The sequence below is a fragment of the Chiloscyllium plagiosum genome, unplaced genomic scaffold (assembly GCF_037043375.1).
Source record: "Chiloscyllium plagiosum isolate Xiang-an unplaced genomic scaffold, Cpla_swu_hap1 HiC_scaffold_12, whole genome shotgun sequence".
Lineage (NCBI taxonomy): Eukaryota > Metazoa > Chordata > Chondrichthyes > Orectolobiformes > Hemiscylliidae > Chiloscyllium > Chiloscyllium plagiosum.
In genome coordinates this window covers 85,121,277-85,148,794 of record NW_028270150.1, presented here as the reverse complement: position 1 = coordinate 85,148,794, position 27,518 = coordinate 85,121,277, and the positions used below count along the sequence as shown (strand labels likewise).

At 44.2% G+C, this 27,518-nt stretch overlaps 1 protein-coding gene across 2 annotated transcripts in view; it reads right to left on the bottom strand.

Moving 5' to 3' along the window:
- LOC122554974 (claudin-24-like) overlaps nucleotides 1–27,518 on the bottom strand; it is an 84,620-nt gene that overhangs the window by 3,803 nt on the left and 53,299 nt on the right. The window contains exon 2 of one of the 2 annotated variants that reach the window (XM_043700451.2): nucleotides 4,318–4,407. The exons of the other annotated variant lie outside the window; for it this stretch is intronic. The gene's annotated coding sequence lies outside the window, so the exon portion shown is untranslated. The remainder of the gene's footprint in view (nucleotides 1–4,317; nucleotides 4,408–27,518) is intronic. 2 annotated transcript variants of the gene reach the window in all.

The following is a 27,518-nucleotide window of genomic DNA, read 5'->3' as shown; positions in this document are numbered from 1 at the left end:
ATGTGCAGGTTGGATGGATTGCCTGAGCTAAATTGCCCATAGTGTTGAGGAATGTGGAGGTTAGGGGAATGGATCTGGATGGGATGCTCTTTGGAGGGTTGGGGCTGAACTTGCTGGGCTGAATGGCCTCTCCCCACACTGTAAGGATTCTATGAATAATCCAGAGAAAGCTAGTTAAACTCTGGCCATGAGAAATTGACTGCAGTTTTTTCATTTGAAAAGCCAATGTTGGGAAAAATGAAAGAAGAACAGAAGTTGCTGGAAAAACTCAGCAGGTCTGGCAGCGTCCGCAGAGAGAGTTAACGCCTTGCGTCCTGTGACCCTTCCTCAGAACTGATGAGTGGCTCGAGAAAGGTTGGTTCTTATGCAGAAGATAGGGTGGGGAGAAGGGATATGAAGTAAACAGTAGGTGGGGATAGAGTCTAAAGAGAGAGCAAAACAGTTGGACAGAGATAGGAGTGGAAATGAATAGCTGCTAAGCCATTAGCGAGGGCAATCGAATGCATATTCACTGAGAATTATGAATTATTTCTTTAAACATTCCCCATTGTTTAGTTATCCTCATACCTTTTAGTTGAATTTCTTATTCTACCTTTGCCAACTCCCTCCACATACCTATGTAATTGGTTTTATTGAGGCTAAATGCTTTAGTCTCGGATTTGAGGGTGAACAGAGACACGTGGCAATGTCACTGTGGTCAGTAATCCAGATATTTGGATTAATGGTTTGGGATTTGAGTTCAAATCCATCACTGCAGCTAGTAGAGAATTTGAATTCAATCAATTAATAGATTTGGATTAAAACTCCGGTCTGGTAACCATCAACCTGCTGGATTGTTAAAACACCTCAGGGTCCCACTGCCCTTACCTCATTTGACCTACATGTGACTCCAGACTCACAGCAATGCAGTTGTCTCTTAAATGCTCTCTGAAATGGCTGAACAGCTGGATCCAAAGCACAGGTGAGCGTTTGGAAAAGAATAAAACTGGATGAACCACCAGGCTTTGAGCTGGGCCCTGGAAATGGTAGAGGAACAGCCTGCGGTCTCGACCCCGCAAAGACCACACACTAACACCTGGGGACTAAGTGCTGAAATTGGGAGAGCTGTCCCACAGAGCAGCCAAACAACAGCTTGACATGGTAAAACTCACTGAATCACACCCCAGTCAATCAGCATCACTGGGTTTGACCTGAACTGATGACACGGTGCTACACAGTGTGGTTGGCGTTAACCTGAATGCCCTCTAAATTGACCTGGGACTCTATGACCTCTATTGACATCAGGGCAGACGGAGATTGTAATGGAAACTCTCTGATATGTTATAGTTTGTGCACTGCCCTCAACATAAAACGTCCCACCACTGGGGGGTTTGCTCAACACATGGCTTGGTCTGTTGGAGATGAACTGATGGAGTTTGAAAATCAAGAAAACTGTGATCTCGGTAGACAGTGACTGTTTGACAGCAAGCTTTCCTGGTTTGAATAGATTAGATTCCCTACAGTGTGGACACAGGCCCTTCGGCCCAACAAGTCCACACTGGCCCTCTGAAGAGCAACCCACCCAGACCCATTCCCCTACACCTAACACTATAGGGCAACATAGCATGACCAATTCACCTAACCTGCACATCTTTGTGGGAGGAAACTGGAGCATCCAGAGGGAACCCACACAGACACGGGCAGAATGTGCAAACTCTACACAGACAGTTGCCCGAGGCGGGAATTGAACCCGGGGCTCTGGCGCTGTGAGGCAGCAGTGCTAACCACTGAGCCACCGTGATACCATAGTGATCAGATGAGATGGTCATTGTAGTGAGGACAGCATTGTATCTTGAACACTGTGTGGCATCCCTGCCTGCCATCTAATGTCTACACTCCTCACCACCCCATCCCAGCAGTGTTCACCCCAGACGTGGGGGTTAACTGCTCAAGGACTTCAGTTGATGGTGGCCGTGAGAGGTGTGGGAGTGATGGGGTGTGAGGTTGGGGGTGTTGCTATTAACAGTTGGGGGCTCTTTCCACCTCCATCCCCAGTATTATAATAAAGTGCTTTGCCATTTTAAAGGGACCAACCTGCTATAGGAAGGATGTTATTGAACTGGAAAGGGTGCAGAAAGGTTTTAAAAGGATGTTACTGAGACTGGAGAGTTTGAGTTACGAGGAGAGGCTGGACAGACTGGGACTTTTTTTCCCTGCAGTTCAGAGAATTAGGGGTGACTTTATAGAAATTTATAATATTGTGAGGGGCATAAGTAAGGTGGACAGCCAAGGTCTTTTTCCCAGGGTAGGGGAATAAAAAAATAGGGGCATAAGTTTAATGTGAGAGATGAAAGATTTAAAAGGGACCTAAGGGGCAACATTTTCACACACAGGTGGGTGCAGGCTGCCAGAGGAGGTAATAGAGGCTGGTACAATTACAACATTTAAAAGATATTTGGACAAATACATGAATAGGAAAGGTTTAGAGGGATATGGGCTGAATGCAGGCACATGGGACTAGTTCAGATTGGGAAAGCTGGTCAGCACGGACCAGTTGGGCCATGTTTCCATGCTGTATGACTCTGTGATTCTAACGTTCATGATGCCTTTCCCTCCACATTTTGTGAACTCAGTCGATGATCTCATCAATGGGGTCTTTAGCTGAACCTCGCTCTCACTAGGTGAGTCCTCTGGTGCATCCAAGTATCGGCTGGCCAACTGAGAGTTTTTGCAGTGATCCTCCGGAGCTCCCACTGTAATCTGACATGGGGCTGGTGGGAGAACCCCAGGGATGGAATCATTCAATCTGTGACTCTTTTAAAACAAACGCAGTGGGCTTTGCCCGTTCCCATCCCTGTGCCTAGGCCTCCTCAGCAAGTCTTTGGAGATTCTGCTCCTCACTTGCAGCCTTGTTCATTGTGCGTTAAGATCAAAGGCTGGGCGTTAAGGTCACCCACAGAAGTCCCTGTCTCCTGAGCATTTCAATAAGTTGACCCAAAATCAGGAGGTCGGCCAACCAGACCCAACGCTACAACCTGCACACCCATTGAGAGAGCCTCTTTAAGGTGAAATCTGTCACAACGTGCCATTTTGAAAAAAACAATCTGACTTTATTTTTATAGAAAGGTAAACGGCATTAATGGTTCAAGATTCAGACTATAAGAACTGGTAGGATGACGAAATGGTATGCGATTTGGCCAGTGTACATTCCATCTGAAGTAATCCGGTTTCCCATATTTGCTGATTCCAAAATGCAACCCTATCAAATTCCTCGCTCCGGCAATCATTCCCAAGGCGCTTTTCTGCATTTGCCTTCACACCCTTCCCAAAGTGCATTGCTCAGAATTGGACACCATACTCCAGTTGAGGCCATGTCAGTGTTTTAACATAACCTTCTTAGTTTCGTAGTCAATGCCCTGACTGATAGAGCCCAGGATACTGCATGTTTATTTACTGCTCTCTCAACCTGTCTTGCGATCTTCAATGACTTCTGCAAATATCCATCCAAGACGCTCTGCTCCTACACTCCCTTTAGAATCATATCCTCCATGTCTGTGAATGAATCACTTCCCATATCTCAGTATTAACCATGATCTGCCCACTCGACAAACGTGACAGTATCCTTTTTTGATATAAAATTTTCCTCATAGTTGACAATGCTTCCAAGTTTCGTTAAGATCTACAAATGTTCAACTTTGTTGTGATAAATCAAATAGTTCTGAATGAGCTTGAAAATATTAAGCCATTGCACGGTTTCATGTAGAAATTTGTACTGAATTTTGAAGAGTTGAAGTGAATGGAAATCATCCCTCTCTTGTTAAATGCTTTTACAATATTCTTACACATTGTGTTTTGCGTCACAAATTGCTGTGGAATAGGAGTTGTTTTCTTCCCTTGCAAGTTTCTGATTGGACTCACTTCACCGCAGACTGCTTTACTCATTCATTAATTAGTGAGATGGAATCTGTCTGGACAATCCCATTGACTAAATCAAACAGCAACAGGTATGACTTGAAATAAATCATTTGTGTATGTTGCTGTACAGTATGCATGTGTGTCTGTTTGGGACAATGTTAACACTGACTCTTGACTGTGCAGTGCTCTTTATGAGTAGGCTTCACCTTGGCGTCATATCCAGGAATATATTCCCACACTTCTAAAATGTCTCTTAACAACATGACTCTCAGACAACTGAACAAAAGACACCATCTAGTTAAATTATTAAACCCTGGTCCCATTCTATGATTCATCTCCTTTGAGACTGATGTTATATGAAAGAGATGATCCATTGCTGGGACCTACCTGAGGTATAAGTGAACAGCTGCTTGCAGGACTCACCTCAACTCCACTATCTATTCAGCTCAACGCTCCAGTTTTCCAATAAGCCAAAGAGAAAGTGCTGGAGAAACTCAGCTGGTCTGGCAGTATCTGTAGAAAGAGAGACAGCGTGAACACTTCAAGTCTGGTACGTCTCATAGAGTCATAGAGGTCTACAGTGTGAAATCAGACCTTTCAGCCCAACTTGTCTATGCCACCCAGTTTTCACAATTAAACTAGCCCTATTTGCCTCTAGTTGGTCCATATTCCTCCATAGCTATCCCATCCCTGTATTTGTCTAAATGTTTCTTAAATGCCAAAATTATACACATTTTGACCACTACTGTAGGCAGCCCGTTCCAGAAGCTCACCACCCTTTGTGAAAAATTACCTCTCTGGTCCCTTTTGTATCTCTCCCCTCTCACTTGAAACCTATGCCCTCTGGTTCTTTCTAGACTTTCTCGTTCTGTCTGGTCTCTTCTTCTGAACTTTTCCTGTATGGTAAATTGGGACAGTCTGTGACAATTCACAAAACAAGTCTCTTGAAAATACCTTACCTGCTAATTATCTCTTTTTTGCAGCGGTCTCTCAATACAAAGTGTCTATTCAGACACACACACATAGCTTTTGAACTTTCAAAGAGGTTTTACACAAACAAACATAGGTGTTTGTGCTGTAAATGTGCTATTGGTCCGATTCACTCCCACAGGCACATTTGTCAATCAATTACCCCTCTACATTTTAGTATCTTTGGGTATAGTGCTCTATTTAAGGAACGGAGTCCAAAAGGTTGCATTAAGTATCTGTGATTTTGCTGACTGTTAGTGTAATACAGGATTTTATCATCCCTCAGTAAACAATTGAGTAGAGTCGAATTAAATTGGGTAAGACGGACTATTCACATTTTGCACTGCAGTTTGACAATGCAAGTAGTAAAGAACATATTTAATTGACGATTAAGGATATTGTGCACTCGAATGCACCCTGTTGTTACTGTATCTTCACAGATTTGCCTTGGAATTATCGGAGTGATTCCAGACTGATTAACAGCCCGATGGGTTGCAACTTGAATGTTTCTTCTAAGGTTGTAACTGCCTTTCTGTCAGGTGGTGTGGGGGTGGGTGTGGTATTAATCCTACACAATGGGGAGTGGGGAGGTTTATGGGATTCCGTAGCCATCCCTGGGAGGGGAGGATGGGTGAAGGGTGACCACACACTCATCGTAATCCCATAGCATCTAAACTCAGAATTCAATGTCAGGGTTGTGGTTTGCACTGTCTGAAACTGCCAGGAGCAGTGATTGAACCCAGCAGTTTCTGACTCAGGGAGAGGAATGCTGCTGCTGATTCAGAATCTCACTCAAGTAAATGCAAGTCAGTATTAAGGACTATGTTGTCTCAGCGTTGACAGAATTGCAAATTGTTTGTGCACATTTTACACTGACAGCGTCGCAGGATAATGGGTGTGTCCTGTACTACTCAGAAATAAACCTTATACTCAAGAACTTCAAAACTGTGTTAACTGTCCTCAAATTGCCTTTAATTACAGCTCCCAGCTTTGCTTCCCAGTAGGTTACAGAGTAATCTGACAGCGTGGGAATTCAAATCCTCAGCCAACCCATCCGAGCAAATCCCATCCGATTGACAAAAGTGTCCAGTGTGCCAAAAACATGCTATGTTGTAATGTTTCCGTACATCCTGTTTTTAAAGTGTGTACTTTTCTCTGTGAGCATTTTTTCATTTTCAGCTTTGTTTTTTAAGAAGCATTCTCAGCGTGTAGGTGACGGTGAGAAGGATGGCATTTATCACCCATCTCTCTTCAGAAGATAGCGCCATTCTTTCTTCAACCAATCGGCTTGCCCAATCTTAATATGGCACAAGCTTCCTTCCCTAAAGATCATTTGTGATCCAGTTTACTTTCCAACAACATTTCAAATGACTCACGCTCTATTTTACTGACAGCAGCTTTTAATTTCCAGGATTTAAAAGCTGAAGTGAAACCTCCTCTTTAATTTCAAATCAATTCATAAAATGGATATATATAGGTAAGTTGTCACAAACACAGTTCAGTTCTGTACAGTAGCATTTCAAGGAAACAAACAGACATTGGAGTTTGATTCTATCCAAACAAACCGAAGGTTATAATTACCGGCATTTGAGGTATCAGGAGGGTCTCATAACTGAATGGACCCCATTGACCTTCAGCAGGAAGACTTCAGACGGTGGTCTTTCCCCACTGCACTTTGGCGGCAGCTGCCCCAAGCTTTAGTCCGTCCCTCAGCACTAATCCTAGAGCTTGGAATGTGCCAGTGTGCAACACTCAGTCAGGTCAACTCCTTACTCTGGAAGACCAACAAGTTTCGGACAGACCAAAGAGCGTCTTTCACTGAGTTGATGGTCCTCCAGGCGCAGTCGATGTTTGTTTCGGTGTGCATCCTGGGGAACAGACCAAAGAGCACACAGTCCTGTGTCACGGATCTGCTTGGGGTGAGCATCGACAAGAACCACTGCATCTCTCTCCAGACCTTCTTTGCAAAGGCACATTCCAGAAGGAGATGTGTGACAATCTCATCCCCCACCCCGCAGCCACATCGAGGACAGTGGGCAGGGCCACCAGGGTGTAACAGGAAATCCTCAAAATTGAGTACAGGAGTTGGGAGGTCATGTTGTGGCTGTACAGAACATTGGTTGGGCCACTGTTGGAATGTTGCGTGCAATTCTGGTCTCCCTGCTACAGGGAAGGTGTTGTGAAACTTGAAAGGGTTCAGAAAGGACTTACAAGGATGTTGCCAGGGTTGGAGGATTTGAGCTATAGGGAGAGGTTGAATAGGCTAGGGCTGTTTTCCCTGGAGCATCGGAGGCTGAGGGGTGACCTTATAAAGATTTATAAAATCATGAGGGGCATGGATAGGATAAACAGACAACGTCTTTTCCCTGGGGTAGGGGAGCCCAGCACTAGAGGGCATAGGTTTAGGGTGAGAGGGGACAAATTTAAAAGGGACCTAAGGGGGAACCTTTTGAAACAGAGGGTAGTGAATGTATGGAATGAGCTGCCAGTGGAAGTGGTGGAGGCTGGTACAATTACAACATTTAAAAGGCATCAGTATGGGTATATGAATAGGAAGGGTTTAGACTGATATGGGCCAAGTGCTGGCAAATGGGACTAGATTAGGTTAGGATATCTGGTTGACGTGGACAAGTTGTTGGAGGGAGACCTGAGGAAAGAATTTACATGTACTTGGAAAGGAGAAAGTGAGGGCTGCAGATGCTGGAGATCAGAGCTGAAAATGTGTTGCTGGAAAAGCGCAGCAGGTCAGGCAGCATCCTGTTCCTTGGATAGTCAACATGGCGTTATGCGTGGGAAATCATGTCTCACAAACTTGATTGAGTTTTTTTGAAGAAGTAACAAAGGGGATTGATGAGGGCAGAGCGGTGGACGTGATCTATATCGACTTCAGTAAGGTGTTTGACAAGGTTCCCCATGGGAGACTGGTTAGCAAGGTTAGATCTCATGGAATACAGGGAGAACTAGCCATTTGGATACAGAACTGGCTCAAAGGTAGAAGACAGAGGGTTATGGTGGAGGGTTGTTTTTCAGACTGGAGGCCTGGGACCAGTGGAGTGCCACAAGGATCGGTGCTGGGTCCACTGCTTTTAATCATTTTTATAACTGATTTGGATGTGAACATAGAAGGTATAGTTAGCTGACACCAAAATTGGAGGTGTAGTGGACAGCAAAGAAGGTTACCTCAGACTACAATGGGATCTAGATCAGATGGGCCAATGGGCTGAGGAGTTGCAGATGGAGTTTAATTCAGATAAATGTGAGGGGCTGCATTTTGGAAAAGCAAATCTTAGCAGGACTTATACACTTAATGGTAAGGTCCTAGGGAGTGTTGCTGAACAAAGAGACCTTGGAGTACAGGTTCATAGCTCCTTGAAAGTGGAGTCGCAGGTAGATAGGATAGTGAAGAAGGTGTTTGGTATGCTTTCCTTTATTGGTCAGAGTATTGAGCACAGGAGTTGGGAGGTCATGTTGCAGTTGTACAGGACATTGGTTAGACCACCGTTGGAATATTGCGTGCAATTCTGGTCCCCTTCCTGTCGGAAAGATGTTGTGGAGCCTGAAAGGGTTCCGAAAAGATTTACAAGGATGTTGCCAGGGTTGGATGATTTGATCTACAGGGAGAGGTTGAATAGGCTGGGGCTGTTTTTCCTGGAGCATTGGAGGCTGAGGGGTGACCTTATAGAGGTTTATAAAATCATGAGGGGCATAGATAGGATAAATAGCCAAAGGCCTTTCCCTGGGTTGGGTGAGTTCAGAACTAGAGGGCATAGGTTTAGGGTGAGAGGGGAAATATATAAAAGAGATGTAAGGGCACCTGTTTCATGGAGAGGGTGATGTGTGTATGGAATGAGTTGCCAGAAGAAGTGGTGGAGGCTGGTACAATTGCAGCATTGGATGGGTATATGAATAGGAAGGGTTTGCAGGGATATGGATTAACTCCTGGCAAGTGGGACTAGATTAGGTTAGGATGTTGGTCAGCATGGATGAGTTGGACCAAAGGGTCTGTTTCTGTGCTGTACATCTCTATGACTCTATGACTCTCGTGTCTCTTTCCGCGCTGTGCATCTTTATGACTCTATGACTCAGCTGAAGTTGGATTGGATCTAATGCTCTTCAGATTAACCAGTCCATACCTTAATGGCTGACCCAGTCATATAAGCATAGCACCATGGGAAGCAGGAGGAGAATTCAACAGACACAGAATCAGTGTAAAGAGGCAAAGGGTGACAGCGAGGGGGTGTGCTGTGCAGCTTGGAATGATGGTGAGACGCATAATCCTCTGATTTTTTTTCCCCATGTTGTACTAGATCACTCAAGGTCAAATGGACACAGAAAGCTGGAGAATAGCAGGAATTAAGGTGGTTTGGAGAGAAAGGTATAAGACTGTAGGTGTAAGGAAGGCAGGGTCTGTTTTCGAACACTGCCATGAATAGTATAAAACCGGTTCCAGTCTGAGCCACATGGTTGTTATATCAGGATGGTCATGTATCATCATCCAAGTCTCAGCATTAGATAATGAGTTTCTTTCTGTTTAAGTTCTTTGTTTCTCTTCAGTTTTAGTTTATATGGACCTTTGCCATTCTTCATCAACTTCGGGGTGAGTGGCGAACATCAGGGTATACACATAAGCCAGCTACAATAGTAGGAGTTGAAGAGAATGCCTTTACACAGAGGGGAATCGTTGGGAGTGATGGTGGCCTTCCAGGGTTGGTGCTTCAGACACCCTGCAGGGGTACAGACCAAAATTCTGGAAAGTGGGGTTAGACTGTGTCCTTGGATGCACAATGGGCCAAGTCGCCTCTGTAGTCAACCTGTTCAGACATTGAGTCATAGAATCATAGAGCTGTACAACACAGAAACAGACCCTTCAACCCAACTTGTCCAACCCGACCAAATGGGACTAACCTAATCTAGCCCCATTTGCCAGCATTTGGCCCATATCCCTCTAAACCCTTCCTATTCATATATCAATCCAGATGCCTTTTAAATGTTGTAATTGTACCAGCCTCCACCACTTCCTCTGGCAGCTTATTCCATACACGCACCACTTTCTGTTTGAAAATGTTCCTCCTTAGGTCCCTTTTAAATCTTTCCCCTCCTATCTTCAACTTACGCCCTCTAGTTTTGGACTCCCCTAACCTTGACTATTCACCCTATCCATGCCCCTCATGATTTTATGAACTTCTATAAGGTCACCCCTCAGCCTCCAACGCTCCAGAGAAAATAGCCCTAGTCTATTTATCCTCTCCCTATAGTTCAAGCCCTCCAACCCTGGCAACATCCTTGTAAATCCTTACAAGTTTCACAACATCCTTCCAGTAGGAGGGAGACTAGAATTGAATACTGTATTCCAAAAGTGGCCTAACCAATGTCATATACAGCCGCAATATTACCTCCCAACTCCTATACTCAATGCTCTGACCAATAAAGGAATCCATACCAAATGCCTTCTTCATTATCCTATTTCCTGCAACTCCACTTTCAAGGAGATATGAAGCTGCACTTCAAATGACACATCTCTGGAGTGGGTGAGAGTTGAACACATGTCCCTTGGCTCAGATAGGGATGTGGCCACTGTACAGCAGAGCCCTCTTTCTGCGCTATACAGTTTCTATAATCCAAACATCACTGACTCCCAGAGTCGCAATGTGCATTCTGCCCTCTAGGGGGCACATGGACATGTTCTTCACTCTGTGGCAACTGCTGCAGCGGATAGCAGCAACCCTTGTCCCTGGCCTTCTTGGACGTCACAAAGACCTGCAGCACTGTTAACTGTGAGGGATTAAAGAGCATCTGACTCTGTTTAGGCTGTCCCCAAACACTTGGCATTGTCCTCCGCCTGCTTCACAAGACTACATAGATCAGATCCACTACAAACCCCATTCACCTTCAGACTGAGGTGGAAGAAGGCTGTGTATCCCAACAGCATGCTTCTTAAACATCCTTGCTGCAACGCTGCACCTCAGCCCCCCCTCACCAACCAGTACTCTGCTGGAATGGAGTTAATCCACAGAACAAATAGGAACCTGTTCAATCACTGCTGCCTGCAGGCCACATCCAAGCTTAGCTCATCCTCTGTCAGTAATATAGTACAGAGACAATACTTGTGTCTGCACAAGTCGCCACTGTAGTGATTGTATCGGGGTCAGCCAGTGAACCTCATAGAATATGAGTTCCCTGATATGGGCTGTTAATCTGGTTCAATCAGGGTGCCCTGACTGAGAGATATCAACAGGAGTGTCAGAGATTCTGTTCACTCTGAGAGCTGGCTCTGAGCCAGCTGGGTCAGAATCCAGGTCTCTCCATGTGTAAAAAGAGGGTGACTTGGTGACGGGATACTGGCCTCTGTCTTCACTTGGGCTGTACACCAAGTATTCATTCAGCAGAAATCCTCTACCAACTTAACTGCCCCCACCCTCACCCCCACCCCACAACCAACCCATCAGTAAAATTCATGACGAGGTCTTGGAGACTTTCAATATCTTGGGATCCTAATGTCAACAAGGACAGACATCGACACCGACGTGCAACACCAGCTTTAAAGTGCCAGTGCATTCTTCAATCGCCCGAGGAAGACAGTATTTGAATACCTAACCCAGAATTGAGCCAATGGTTTTCAGAACACTATTCACCATCGACGTGGCTCAGAGAAATGCACTACCTACAAGTAGCTCAAATCGTGGAGAGGTACCGCCAACTCTCTGCTTTCACAAAGTCCTCCAGATTGAATGGCATCCCGTCGCCAGTGTTGTTGCTTGAGCCAACATTCCCAGGATCAAACGTTGACCATCTGGAGCAGTTCCATTCAGTGGGCTATGTCATCTGGATTCTGGATTAGTGGTGCTGGAAGAGCACAGCAGTTCAAGGCAGCATCAAGGAGCTTCAAAATCGACATTTCGGGCAAAAGACTTTCATCAGCTTTATTCCTGATGAGGGGCTTTTGCCCAAAACGTCGATTTCGAAGCTCCTTGGATGCTGCCTGAACTGCTGTGCTCTTCCAGCACCACTAATCCAGAATCTGGTTTCCAGCATCTGCAGTCATTGTTTTTACCTATGTCATCCGGATGCCTGACTCAAGACTGCCAAAACCAGCGCTATACTCCGCACTTTATCACGCCAGAGAAAAACCTTCAAGACACCTTCACACCCTCACAAACCCCGTCATAGTATAGAAGCCAGTCATCCTTGACAATGAGGGGCAGCCTCAGAGAAATTGGAAAGCCATTTGCAATGTGAATGTGTCCATAAATTTGATGTAATTTTCACTTCACATTCTACCTTCTTACATTTCCACATTTGATATTGAAAACAGGATTTAATTATCTGAGCTTCCATTAGCTGGGGGAACACACCAGTTTTTAATTATCTAGAACGATTTGCAACCATACAGAGTATGTTTCAAACAATGGTAGCTTTATTAAACAAAATAGTGATCTGTACTGGTTTTACGTGATTTGTGAATGCATGAATAGTAAACACCAAGAATTCTGTTTTAAAATTATATTTTTATTCATCTCTTTATATTTGTTTAATTTTAAGCCCTTTAGAAGATTCAGAAAGAATAGGCAGGCCACGATCAAAACCTGGAAAGAGGTAAGAAGGGACTCCAATGTTATCAGTGGTATGAATAATGAATTATTCAATGTGTGGAGAACAGCCAATGCCACTACTTGGAAGTGTTCCTCAAAGGTGGAGAAGACCTGGTGGCAAGATTCAATTTCTATACCAGACAATGGTAGCTTGGACATCACTTATTACCTACATCATGGATTCATAATATTTCAAGATTATAACCTGAAATGGTCTGGTGAGGTGAGAGTGACTGCCCTTGACATCAAGACCACAATTGATCGAGTGTGGCATTAGGAAGCCAAGCAAAACTGGAAACAATGGGTATCGGAAGGGGGGAGGGGGCATAATCTCCACTGGATGCAGTCATACCTGACACACAGGAAGGTGGTTGTGGTAGTTGGAGATCGGTCACCTCAGCTCCCGGACATCTCTGCAGGGGTTTCTCACACTAGTGTCCTAGGCCCAATCACCTTAGCTGCTTCATGAATGGTTTTCCCTCCATCATAAGGTCAGAGTGGGGATGTTCCCTGATGATTGCACGATGTTCAGCACCATTAGCGACTCCTCAGATACTGAAGCAGTCCATGTTCAATTGCAACCAGATCTGGATAATGGCTTAGGCTGGACAACATTTGGCCCACACCAATGCCAGACAATGGCCATCTCCAACAAGAAAGTATCTAACTATCACCCTTTGACACTCAGTGGCATTACCATCACTAAATGCCCCAGTAGCAACACTCTAGGAGTTACCATTGACTGAACTGGACCAGCCATAAAAATACTGTGGCTATAAGAACAATCCAGAGGCTCAGGATCCTGCAGTGAGTAACTCACCTCCTGACTCCTGAAAGCCTGTCCACTATCCACAGGCACAAGTGGGAAATATTCCATCAGAAGTATGTTGGAACATTCCCCACTTGTCTGGGTGGGTGCAGCTCCAAAACACTCAAGAAACTCAAAGTCACTTAGGACAAAGCAGCCACTCATTAGCATCTCATACACCTCCTTGAGTACTCACACCCTCCACTACTGACTGCCAGTGGTAGCAGTGTATATCATGTGCACGATGCATAGCAGCAATTCACCAAGATTCCTTTGACAGCACTTTTCAAACCTGTGACCTCCACCATCTAGAAGGGCAGGAGCAGCAGAGGCATGGCAATGCCGCCACCTGCAATTTCACCTCCACGCCATATACTGCCCTGATGTGGAAGGATGTTGTTTCCTTCATCGCCACTGAATTAACATTCTGGAACACGCTCTACAACCATCCAGTGCTCTGTCTGCATCAGAGAGACAGCAGTGTGTGAGGAAGGCAGCTCACTGCCATCATTGTCAGGGCATTTAGGAATCAGAGACAAATAATGGCCTTACCAGCAATGCCCACATCCCCAAACATCACGTAAAACAAGCCCCAGTCCAAAACAATGAACAGATTGGCCATTCTACTTTTTGACACAAACCTACACGTTAAGTCAAAGCCTTAGTTCCCTTAACTTGTGAAGAACTTATCTCTTTCACAGTTTACTCAAAAGTGAATCAAAACTAGGTTACCAAGAAGCAGACAATATAAGACCATGATAGTCTCCTCATTCTTGCCTGATACTGATACTAAATGAAAGACTTCCAGTTTATTTTTTAGTCAGTTTAATTTCTGGTTTGAAATAAACAATCCCATTGACAGACTAGACCCTTTCAGTGTTTTATATTAGGGTAACGTAACTAACTCTTTGTAAACTCTAAGGTAACTTGAACGGTTGAGGCTCCATTTGAACACTGGGGTTTCCAACCCTTGAACTTAGTGAAGGGGACGTCTCAGGCTCTTGCTCTGTGTCTCTCTGATGCATACTCACTGCATATGAGTAATTAAAAACTTTTATTCACATATGGCCTTTCGCTATCTCAGGGTATCCAATGGAGCATTCCAATCAACTGAGTTCTTTCGGAGTGTAAAGCAGGATATAGTGGCCATGTTACGTGGAGGAACTCCTGTCATAAATTATCAGCTTATCTGTTTCAGGTGTTGGTTGAGGGACAACATGAAGAATTCATTTGGATAAGGGGGCAGTTAGGTCTTAGATTCACTGATGGCAACTATGCAATGACAGTGTCGCACTCCCTCTACACTACATTTGGCATTCAGCTTTGACTAAGCACTCAAGTCTCCAGTGTGGGAATTGAACCCATTGACTCAGGAGCAAGAGTGCTACCATTAAGTCACAGCAAATAAAAACACTTGGGAAATCTAATGTGAATCATCAAGTCTGATGTTCTGTAAATACCTCTGTAAAGCAATGAGATAATAAGGCAATGCTTGGTGTAAATGTATAAAACTGTAGATGCATAAATTACAGAAAAGTAAGCCCCAGGTTTTCAGCCTTTGGCTCAATGGTATCATTCCCACCTCTGAGATAGAAGGGACAGGATTGATTCCACTGGATGCAGACTGCAGCTCTGGCTCTGAATTCTAAGTTGACAACTAGTGGATAGTTCCAACTGTGGATGTTGGTGGTTTCAACTCATTGCATGAGCCTTGGAAACCCATAAAAGCCTGCTGCTGTGCAGAAGAGATATTGGCTTGTACGACGATAGTTACGATAAGGGAATAAGTGTTCACAGACTGTCAAACAGTTCATCAGCCTGCGAATCTTTCCAAACTTTTGTACTGTTCCACAAACATTTCCAAACCATTTAAGGACCACTGGCTAATCCATTCCATATCCAGGGACATTCCAACCGTGTTTCAGAATCCAGGTCGGAAATGTGTGCACTCATACCAGTTAACCTCACCGGGCCTGACAGATTTGGCATCCGCCCAAATGCCTGCACAGAGCTGATCTGCTCCGTGGTTGTCCTGGTGTCAATTCGAAGCTTGTAAAATGGGTGCAACACGGCTGAGGGAATGCCCCCAAGGGTTTGGCAAATTGCTACCTGCCAACCAGTTGTTGCCTCATTCAAGACCTAACGAGTTGCTTTGTTGCACAGGAAGCCTGCCTGTGTAATTGATGGTGATTTCGTGCTGCAGTGGCAAAGAATCCTTTTAACTGATTAATAAAGCCGATCAAAACACATTCATCTCCTCAATTAAGAGAAGAATATATATAATCAGACAGCAAAAACATGCAATTAAATTTTGAAGGATTCCGAAGACCCAAGAGCTATAGGCAATCCCCAAGTCCAAGTGATCCAGCTCTCTTAAGTCTGCTTCATAGAAAGGTAAAATAATTCAATATGCAAGAAAACCATTCGGGCCATTAAGCCTGGACTAGCTCATTGGCAGAATGGATACAATTAGATCCATTCCTTGCTCTGGCCACATAATCCTCACAATTATTTATCCATCTCCCATTTGTATCTGCTTCCCGACAGAAAGCATCTGTTCATGCAGTGCATTCCAGATCATAAAAGAAATTTGCTGCTTAATTTAGTTTTACCTCCTGTTGTTGCCTCTGTCTGCGCTAAAAGATTAATAATGCTGTCTGCTATGTTGTAATCTGGTTTACCTTCCGTTCCTTTGTACTTCCTTCTCTTTACTCGAGGTAGTAAAGTGCTTCTTGTAAGGACATGTGTCAAAAGGTAGGGGTACAGCAGAAATAAACGTCCTGCATAAAGCTCTGAAGTTCACACAGTTGCCCAGAATAAAACAAATGAAAGTCCGCAACACTGGAAAAAAAAATTCAATCACATCTGAAAGTTGTTGGAAAAGTGAAGACATTTGCACTGAAAGGCAGAGTATGGTAATGCTCGCCTCAAATGGGTGAAATGGACATCAGACATCAAGATCAAAAACAACAATGTTACCATTTCAGTGACATTTTCCTCACATTCTATGACAACGATGAAGTACTAGCCTATTGTTTTCGGTTTTCAATCCATATTAGATAGTGGGAGAGGTCCAACGTCACCAATGTCTGCCCATTATTCTACTCTGTGTTGCTCATTTATTTGGAAGCAATGAGGGCAAGATTAATCCTGATTTGGAGATGCTGGTGTTGGACTGGAGTGGACAAAGTTAAAAATCACAGAACACCAGGATAAAGTCCAACAGGTTTAGTTGGAAGTACTAGCTTTCGGAGTGCCGCTCCTTCATCACTAGTTACCCGACAAAGGAGCAGCGCTTCGAAAGCTAGTCCTTCCAAATAAACCTGTTGGACTTTATCCTGGTGTTCTGTGATTTTTAAGATTAATCCTGTTCAGTCTACCAGGAGTCTATTCTTGTAGAATTGTTTAAACAAGGGAAAATCTTTTGTACCCTCAAATGGCCCTTTAAGCACTGTACAATCTGACTGTTTCTGTGTAGGTATATTTTAGAAACATTGAAGAAAGAAATTATATATTGGATATTTTTGTCAGCCATTAAAAGAAGCAATACATAAAGCTTTTAAGAAAATTGGAACCACATCATAGACTATGTGATTAATAGACTACCTTTTATAACATTTATACAATTGCTGGATAATAAATGGCACCTGGTGTCTTTTGCAATCTGATTTCTCACTGAGCGCAATTTCTGACTCTGTAAAGCTCACAAGTGCTAATTTGTGTTGGCCCGAATCCAAATGACTGTTAAAGCGTGAATTTGCAGCCTGGTAACATTTCCTTGAACCCGTGGTTATTGAATAACAAGATTTCCAGATATAATAATAACAATCTGTGAGTGTCTGTCTGAAAACCAAGAACCCAAACAGCTGGCAGGCAAAGAGGAGGGAAGTGGCAGATCATTCCCGGTTCGTGGTGGAGAGGGCAAAGCCTGGATCTCACCAACTCTCTGCTGCCTCTGTATCCCAATTCAAATTTCCACAGGGGAAACATGCTTTCAACTACCTTCCTTCCGGTCGGGATACAATGGCTGGATATATCTGAGGTAATCGGGTGGAATGTGGAGCTGGGTCGGGGGTGCAGAATTGGATGAATTTTGGGGAGGAAGCCGAGCCCCTTTCACTGTTAATGATTGTACCACCAAGTTCTTTCTTGGTTCCAGATGCTGACCAGACCTTTAGATTGAGTGTCACTTGAGTCTCAACATTGTTACATTCTTCCCGAAAGTTCAGATTCCTGATATATTGCAAGATTTGTTTTGCCACTTTGGGTGCCATTGAACCATCTCAGTGTACCTGCTATGGTATTGAACCAGGGGCATTGATAAAAGCTGTTTTCTGTTAGTTCTGCCTCTATGGCCTCACTGTCACAGGCAAGTGGCAGGGAGAGAACGATAGAGTTGGAGAGCTGTACAGCACAGAAACAGATCCTTCGGTCCAACACGTCCATACTGACCAGATACCCTAAATTAATCTAGTACCATTTGCCAGTATTTGGCCGCTAAACCCTTCCTATTCATATACCCATCCAGATGCCTTTTATATGCTGCAATTGTACCAGCTTCCACCACTTCCCCTAACAGCTCATTCCATACACGCACCACCCTCTGCGTGAAAAGTTACCTCTTCGGTCCCTTTTAAATCTTTCCCCTCTCACCCTAATCCTATGCCCTCTAGTGTTAGACTCCCCTACGCTGGGGAAAAGACTTTGTCTACTTATCCTAGCCATGCCCCTCATGATTTTATAAACTTTTATTAGGTCACCCTATAGCCTCCAATGCTCCAGGGAAAAACAGCCCCAGCCTGTTCAGTCTCTCCCTATAGCTCAAATCCTCCAACCCTGGCAACATCCTTGTAAATCCTTTCTGAACCCTTTGAAGTTTCACAACATCCTTCCTATAGGAGGGAGACCAGAATTGAAGGCAGTATTCCAAAAGTGACTTAACCAATGTCCTGTACAGTCAGAACATGACCTCCCAACTCCTGGACTGAATGCACTGATGGCAATGGTGATGTCATGGCACTCTTCATTTGGAGGACCATAACCTTTCTTTGGAGGCATGGGTTCAAATCTCATCGCAGTGGCTGATCAAGTTTCAATTCAGTTAATAAATCTGGAAAAAAAGCTAGTTTCAGTGACAGTCGCCGTGAAACTATCAATTGGTGTAAATCCCCTCATCTGGCTTCACCGACGCCCTTTAGAGATGGAAATCTACACCTTCCCTGGTCTGACTCGACATGGGACTAAGATCCACAGCGGTGTGGTTGGCTCCTAACTGCTATCTAATGTGTCCTAGCAAGCCATTCAGTTCAAGGGCAATCAGGTACAGGTAACAAACACCACCCTTTGCCAGCAATGTCTACATTCCATGCAAAATTAAAGAAAGATAGACTCTGCAAAGTTCACAGTGGGTGGCACAGTGGCTAGCACTGCTGCCTCGCAGCGCCAGCGATCCGGGTTCGATTCCAGCCTCAGGTGACTGTCTGTCTGTGTGGAGGTTGCATATTCTTCGTCGTGTCTGCGCGGTCCAAAGACGTGCAGATTAGATGGATTGGCCATGGCAAAGGCAGAGTTACAGGGATGGGGGTCAGGTCTGGGTGGGATGCGCCTTGGAGGGCTGATGTGGACCTGATGGGCCAAATGGCCTGCTTCCACACTCTGGTGATTCTATGATTCAGCCAGGCACTTTGAATTGTTCAATATCTCCCGTACTGTAGGTATTTTTACCAGCTTTAAGTGGGGGAGATTAGCTCTCAATGGGAATGACCATATATAATGTGGAGCAGGGAAACAGCTTGACAGGAGCAGAGCAAGCAACAGTCATGCAGTGAGAGTACAGCAACTACCTTCAATTACACTCACTCACCTAGTCTTGCCCACAATGCTCTAGGTGGTTACCTCTATCACCCATCTGTAATCCTAGCCCTGTCCTCCATCTTCCCCAGCCTGCCACTAACTGCCCAGAGAGTCACTTCAGACCCATTGAGAAACATTCACTGCCATGGCTATTGCATATTTTTACCATTTGTCACTGAGTATGTCTCTTCCCCCTACAATGTTTTCACTGGCACGTGTCAGGAACCTATATTATTGACATTAAACTTAAATGTCTGCATAAATATCACTCTCACCAAGTGAGTGACATATGCTAATTGCCATCCAAAGCCTCACAAGGGGATTGTGTGTGTCGCTCCTCATGCATTCCGGTTGAAAGAGGAAGTCAATGGGTTGGAGCTGACTTCCTGATGCCTTGCCAATTTTTTTGATTTAGAACCCTGTCCACACCTAAATCTATGTGTTCCTCCATATTAAAATTCATCCCATATTCAGGCTGTGGTCTACCTTGAACTCTGATGATTAACTCCTACTCTGTCGAACTATGTATATAAAAATCTGAATGGTTTTAATGATTGTGACTCCCCATTGGCGGGATGTGTTTAACACGTGTTGAAACCACGAGGATGCCTAAATCCCTTTCAACTTCACCCTTAACTATTTGAACTATTTCTGAAGTATGTGTCTTGTCTATTTTTCATTCTAATGTGTGGGACTGAAGTAAATTCCAGCTGCCATTATCCTGCCCACTTACATTTTTTTTTTGCACAGCCTGTTCTTGGAATTTGTAGGCTGCCCTGTCTGATTCACTGCTAACCCTCACTTGCTATCATCTGCTGATGTGACTGCTTCCCACGGAGTTTCCATTGAGGGAGGAAGGGGTTAATTTTAACACCACCCATCCCAATGGAAACCTCGTGGATTGCCACCTAGGTCGCAGCCATTTCCAATTTTAACTGGAGTCCAAGACTGATTGTGTGATATGCGAATGAGACAGGAAGTCTCACCATCACAGGAAGTGCTGTGATATCATGTGACTTTGAGCCCCTCGCAGCCACATGGCAAGATGAAGCCACAATAAAATGTTGTGGTAGTAAAATATTGTTTCCTTTACCTCAGCACACTATATAAATATGCTTTAGAAGTAAAACAAGACCAGGGGTGAAATTCTGCTCTCTTTGAAGGTGGTGAGAAGGGACTAGTATCTCTTCAGTGTCAACTTGCCCAATTATTTATCCTTCTCACCACCTCATCAATTAAGGTTGGGAGGCTTATTAGGGTTTTCCTTGGCCTTCCAGCAATTAAAGCCCTTACGTGGTCAATTAGTGGCGACTTAACCGCCTACTTCCCCAATTAGCTGCCTTCCTCAGTGGCAAGAAAGTATCTGAGTAGCTGGAGACATGGATGTGAGGCAAGAAATGGCCTCTGAAAGCAAACCTCGTTGTCCTTGGCTCTGCTCTCCTCCATCATTCCTCTCGTTGGGATTGCCCCATGCCTGTGACAAAAGAGATTTTAATCTACCATCCACATCCCCTGAAATGCGGGCCTCCTTTAGGACCCAGAAGCAGCCAGCCTCGATTGCCTGGCAGCTTCTGGTGACCCGGGGATGCCAGTGTCAAGAGCTGTGATTCGCCGAGAGACATGCCTGTCAGTTTTTAATGAGCAGATTGGCACACAGTGAGTTACCAGGACAGCACGGAGAATAACACACAAATATCATGCTCCCAGAATATTAGATAACAGACAGCGCAGTTTTGCAGCTGGATGGGTTGCCTGCTTAAAATTAGTGCTCAGACAGCAAATATTATAATAAATATTGGTGAGAACATCAGGGAGAATATTACCGCTCTTCTGCAAAATGGTGCCATGAAATCAGTCACTTCTGCCTAAGAGGTCAACTTAACATCTCTTTCAAATGGTGTGTACTCCCAACAATGTAGTCGCCCTCCAGTACTGTGTCAAAGTGGAGCTGAGATACTGTGCTCCAGCCATATACTATTGCATGTATACTGTCAGAAGATCCTCATAAGGAAAGCACTGCTCTGGTCTGGCGAATTCCATCCCAGATCATTGTGACTGTTAAACTATGATAATAACATTCTTGCATGGAGCACTTACAGAAAGGACCGGCACTGATGCTGACTTCCCCTTTAGAAATTCTGAAAGCGATCTCATGGTAAAGACATTCAACAAAGGGCCGAGAGTGAGCTAATTGGAACAACAGTTAATTTATTGTTAAACAGCTACCAAGCAAACGCACTATGGAACAAATCCAGAAAGGATTTTTGTAATTGAGTTGAACAGTTTAGGTACGTCTTCTTGGACTCAATCCAAGACAAACTAGCCAGATATTTAAAATAATTTTATCAAGTTAGGTTGGAATATGGTAGGCCAAAGGAGTGTACTTCTTAACCCTTTATTTTCTTGACAATAGTAATGAAGTAGACATCTGATTAAATCTTTGATTAGAAATGCTTCCTTTTTAACTATAAGAGTTTTGTGGTACCCATACTTCCTGGGTCCTTTCATTTGACATCAGTAAATCCTCAAAGTGCGATTTAAAGCTGCTTTTTCCCTCTCTCGCACCCTTACATTGGACACGTATTATTCAGTACAAATACTTTGCATCCAGATTATTTTCCAAATTACTGCAATGTTGTGGTACTCAATTGAAGGAGACAAGATACGACTTTGGAAATAGGAGCAAAAGGTAGGCCATTTTGGCCCATTGACCCTATTCTGTCATTCAGACACATCATTGTTCATAATCTATCTCTACGTCATTTATTCTCCCATCCCTTGATGCCCCATCTCCTGCTGATGGCAAATTCCTGAATGAGTGATGAACAGGGTGAAATCTGTGCTCACACGGAAAGACCATTCACTCCCTTCCCTTGTGAACTCTATGGGAATAATAATCCCTAAGATCTCCATATTTCCACATACATGTTCGATTCAAGTCTTGACGCATGGTAGCCTGGTTTTGAGCTTCTTGCAATCCAAAGATGCCTTTCCATTAAGATTGCAGCGGAGAAGGACCCTCCTGCAGGAGTTCCTCTGCTCTGCCCATTCTCTTCTCTCTCCTTTTCTCCTCTCTCTCTTTCCTCCCTTCTCTCGGCCTCGGATACCCAGCCCAGACGTTGGGGTTGGCACCCTGAACCAAGGACGCTAGTGACCAACAGCTGCAGCTGAGACCAGTGAGCCGAGGCCCTGTGCAGAGTGTGGAGGCAGCTAGTGGTCAGACCATGAGGAAGTCCCTTGTGCTGGAGAGAGATTGTGATGTTTGTCTTTTTAACATTGTTCCTTGTTTTTCCTGACCTATAGGCAAACTGTGTACAGCTATAATGTAACTTGTATCTTCATTTCTCTATCCTGTAACTAAGGATCGTACCAAGGTACCTTTGTACCGAAGATAGCCCTGCATGTGGCCCTTACAAACTGTTCACTGTACTCATTTGAGTACATGACAGTAAAGTTCATTCAAGGCTAAAGTGGTGCCACTGTTTAAGAAGGGTGGTAAGGACAAGCCAGGGAACTATAGACAAGTGAGCCTGATGTCGGTGGTGGGCAAGTTGTTGGAGGGAATCCTGAGGGACAGGATGTACATGTATTTGGAAAGGCAAGGACTGATCAGGGATAGTCAACCTGGCTTTGTGTGTGGGAAAACATGTCTCACAAACTTGATTAAGTTTTTTGAAGAAGTAACAAAGAGGATTGATGAGGGCAAAGCGTTAGATATGATCTATATGGACTTCAGTAAGGCGTTTGACAAGGTTCCCCATGGGAGACTGGTTAGCAAGGTTAGGTCTCATGGAATACAGGGAGAACTAGCCATTTGGATACAGAACTGGCTCAAAGGTAGAAGACAGAGGGTGGTGGTGGAGGGTTGTTTTTCAGACTGGAGGCCTGTGATCATTGGAGTGCCACAAGGATCGGTGCTGGGTCCTCTACTTTTTGTCATTTACATAAATGATTTGGATGCGAGCATAAGAGGTACAGTTAGTAAGTTTGCAGATGACACCAAAATTGGTGGTGTAGTGGACAGCGAAGAGGGTTACCTCAGATTACAACAGGAAAGATGTTGTGAAACTTGAAAGGATTCAGAAAAGATTTACAAGGATGTTGCCAGGGTTGGAGGATTTGAGCTATAAGGAGAGGCTGAACAGGCTGGGGCTGTTTTCCCTGGAGCATCGGAGGCTGAGGGGTGACTTTACAGAGGTTTGCAAAATTATGAGGGGCATGGATAGGGTAAATAGGCAAAGTCTTTTCTCTGGGGTGGGGGAGTCCAGAAGTAGAGGGCATAGGTTTAATGTGAGGGGAAAGATATAAAAGAGAAATAAGGGGCAACTTTTTTTACACAGAGACTGGTATGTGTATGGAATGAGCTGCCAGAGGAAGTGGAGGAGGCTGGTACAATTGCAATATTTAAGAGGCATTTGGATGTGTATGTGAATAGGAAGGATTTGGAGGGATATGGGCCGGGTGCTGGCAGGTGGGACTAGATTGGGTTGGAATATCTGGTCGGCATGGACAGGTTGGACCTAAGGGTCTGTTTCCGTGCTGTACAGCTCTATGACTCTATGACACTAATTCAATTCAGCTGGATTTTTGAGATGCATTTCAAGATGCCAGTCTAAAATCAAGATGTAGGGGATAAACCGTCGATGTATCGTTGATAAAATTAAGGTGAGTTTTACACACACACACACACACCCATTTCTCTGCCCTGCACCGGTTTTGTCAGGCCCCGGGCAGTGAAGCAGAATGCAATGTAGTGGCAGTGTGCTTCATGATAGCAGGGAATGTAGGTAGCCTAAGGAGCTATAGGTTCGGGTTTGCTGTTCCTCCACCCACAAGCAAGTGCTCACCCTGGCGCTCTTTGCAACAGGAGTACCTGTGGCAAGAAATGATGTGGCGAGGAATTTAAGCAGCAGCAGATTGTTCAAGGAATAAAGTGTTGGGGCTGCTTCAGTGAATCTGCACTGTTCAATCCTTTATTAAAAGAATTCCAAGTTGAAGGAAAAGTCAGGAGCAATTTATTTTTACCCGGAAACCTGTTAGAATGTGAAACCTTTTACCATCAATGTAGCAAGTAGCTTAGATGCATTTAATGGGAAGCCATATATAAGTATTTGATGGGGAAAACAAAGACGGGATATGTTCAGAGGATTAAGCTGAAGAGTGGTGGATTTTTTCTATGCTGTAAATTCTATTCTAATTGCCTTATATCTTGGTCTCAAAAATTAAAGAAAGCAAAAATGAGAAGCAGTCGGAAGTCTTCAAAAAATATTCAAAAATTAAATTTGCTAGTGACCAATTAATTATTGATATTATAGAGTCATAGAACACGGAAACAGACACTTCAGTCCAACTTGTCCATGCCAACCAGGTTTCCCAAACTAAACTAGTCCCAATTGCCTGCATTTGTCTATCCCCTCTAGTTTTAATCTTGCCTACCTTAGCCAAAAGACCTTTGCTTGTCACCTTATCTATGGCTCTGCTGCATGCATCTATGTGCAGTGCATGCATGGACAGTATTTGGAAGCTGAATGCTGTATCTAATGCTGGACTTCTGTACTTGGAGAAGTGAAGCCAAAGGTGATACTGACTGGTCTATTTCACTATTTGGGTTGACTTAGTGAAGACTAACGATACAATATGGATCCTTGCAGAGCTCGGGGTCACGTGATTGTACTCCGCACTGGTGAAGGAGAAATGACTAGTTTATAAAATATAATTCTGTGAAAGGAATTTAAAAGAAAAATTGCTGCAAAGAATATTAATACCAATTTAATATTGGACTGCTTCAATTTGGCAAGCTGAAGGCCAGCAGTCTAGCCATTCTGGATTACAGGTCGTTCTGTTATAACACATGTTTCGTTAACACATTCACAGTAATGCGATTGCTGAATTGGGGATCCTGTTTCTAAAGCACGAACTTTTAAAACATGTGTTGGCTGTAACACGATTACATCACCAACACTTTAAGCGCTGTTTCTAAAGTGCGATTATTCTAGAACATGGGCTTGCACAAGAACGCAACCATCGCATTATAGAAGGACTGACTGTACTGGATGCAAGATGGCCACAGAACCAACAGGGATCTTGGTGACTAATGTGCAAGCCTGCATCTTTCTTTCATGTCCAGAATTCCATATATACATGTTATAAGAAGACCCAACTTTCTAAATACCTAATTATTCACCATCTGTGTTATCTGTGAAATTTGTCAGGAATATCTTAAGGGAGACAATGTTTCATGCACAACCCATTAATACTCTCATATTTCATTGCCTTCTTGAAGAATAGGAGAAAGTGAGTACTGCAGATGTTGGAGATCAGAGCTGAAAATGTGTTGCTGGAAAAGCGCAGCAGGTCAGGCAGCATCCAAGGAGCAGGAGAATCGACGTTTCAGGCATGAGCCCTTCTTCAGGAATGAGGAAAGTGTGTCCAGCAGGCTAAGATAAAAGGTAGGGAGGAGGGACTTGGGTGAGGGGCATTGGAAATGCGATAGGTGGAAGGAGGTCAAGGTGAGCGTGATAGGCCGGAGTGGGGGTGGGGGCGGAGAGGTCAGGAAGAAGATTGCAGGTTAGGAAGGCGGTGCTGAGTTCGAGGGATTTGACTGAGACAAGGTGGGGGGAGGGGAAATGAGGAAACTGGAGAAATCTGAGTTCTGGACACACTTTCCTCATTCCTGAAGAAGGGCTCATGCCCAAAACGTCGATTCTCCTGCTCCTTGGATGCTGCCTGACCTGCTGCGCTTTTCCAGCAACACATTTTCAGTTCTTGAAGAGTAGAACAATTTGAATCGTTAGGTCTTTTACACATTCTTATTGAGATATTTCCAGGTTCCACAGGCTGAACTGAAATACCTTGTATTTATTTGACATTGTTCAGGACTTCAGGGCTGTTCCAAACCACTTTACAGCTCACAAAGTAATTTTAATGTTGTTTTAATGTGGGGAATATAGCAGCCAATTTGCACACAGTGAAAGCAATGACACACTGGCCAGGTAATCTGTTTTACCAGTTTTTAGCCATGACGGGGGGCAGGATTTTCCTGCCCTTGGACGTGGTGATAAGGGCAAGTAATCGTGAGGCTTGACCACAGAGAGCTATCTGGCCACCCCCTCTGGGCATCTCAGTAATTAAGTTCTGGGTGTGAAGTTCCATGTTTGAACTTCCTGACACACTGTCAAGTCAGTCACTGGCCACTCAAAGGCCTCAGTCCCACCACAGGCTGGATTACCTGTCCTCCTAATGAGTGAAAACAAAATGGCTGGCTTTCTATCTAGGAAAACATGGCTGCCAGCCTGTCATGGCTATAAACTGTTATTTGTGACCTCAAGAAGAGTCCAGGATTGATCATCCACTTGGCACTTCTGACTGAAGGTGGATGCAAATGCACTGTTCTGCAGGGCTCCCTATCACTGAGGATGAGAATATTTACAGAGCCTGTCTCTCAAGTGAGTTGTTTAATTGTCTACCACCATTCATGCCTGAATGTGACAGCACTGCAGAGCTTAGATCTAACCCATTGGCAGTGGGACTAATGCTGTTTGGCATGCAAGTAATCATAGGGTCATAGAGATGTACAGCATGGAAACAGACCCTTCACACGACCAGATATCTTAAATCAATTTAGTCCTATATTCCAGCATTTGGCCCATATCCCTCTCAACCCTTCAACCGGATGCCTTTTAAATGTTGCAATTGTACCAACTTCCATCACTTCCTCTGGCAGCTCATTCCATACACGCACCACCCTCTGTGTGGAAAGGTTGCCCCTTAGGTCCCTTTTAAATCTTTCCTGTCTCACCTTAATCTTATGCCCTCTAGTTTGGACTCCCCAGCCCCATGGAAAAGACTTTGTCTATTTACCCCATCCATGCCCCTTCATGATTTTATAAACCTCGATAAGATCACCCCTCAGCCTCCGATGCTCCAGGAAAAACAACCTCAATTATTCAGCCTCTCCCCATAGCTCAAACCCACCAACACTGGCAACATCCTTGTAAATCTTTTCTAAACCTTTTTGAGTTTCACAACATTCTTCCTATAGTAGGGAGACCAGAATTGAGCACAGTATTCCAAAAGTGGCCTCACCAATGTCCTGTATAACTGCAGCATGACCTCCCAACTCCTCTACTCAATGCACTGGCCAATAAAGGCAAGCATACCAAACGCCTTCTTCACTATCTTGTCTACCTGCGACTCCACTTTCAAGGAGCTATGAACATGCACTCCAAGGTGTCTTTGTTCAGCAACACTCCCCAAGACCTTACCATTAAGTGTATAAGTCCTGCCCTGATGTGCCTATCCAAAATGTAGCACTTAACATTTATCTAAATTAAACTCCATCTGCTATTCCTTGGCCCATTGACCCACCCACCTGATCACCCTGTTCTGTAACTTTATCAGAGATA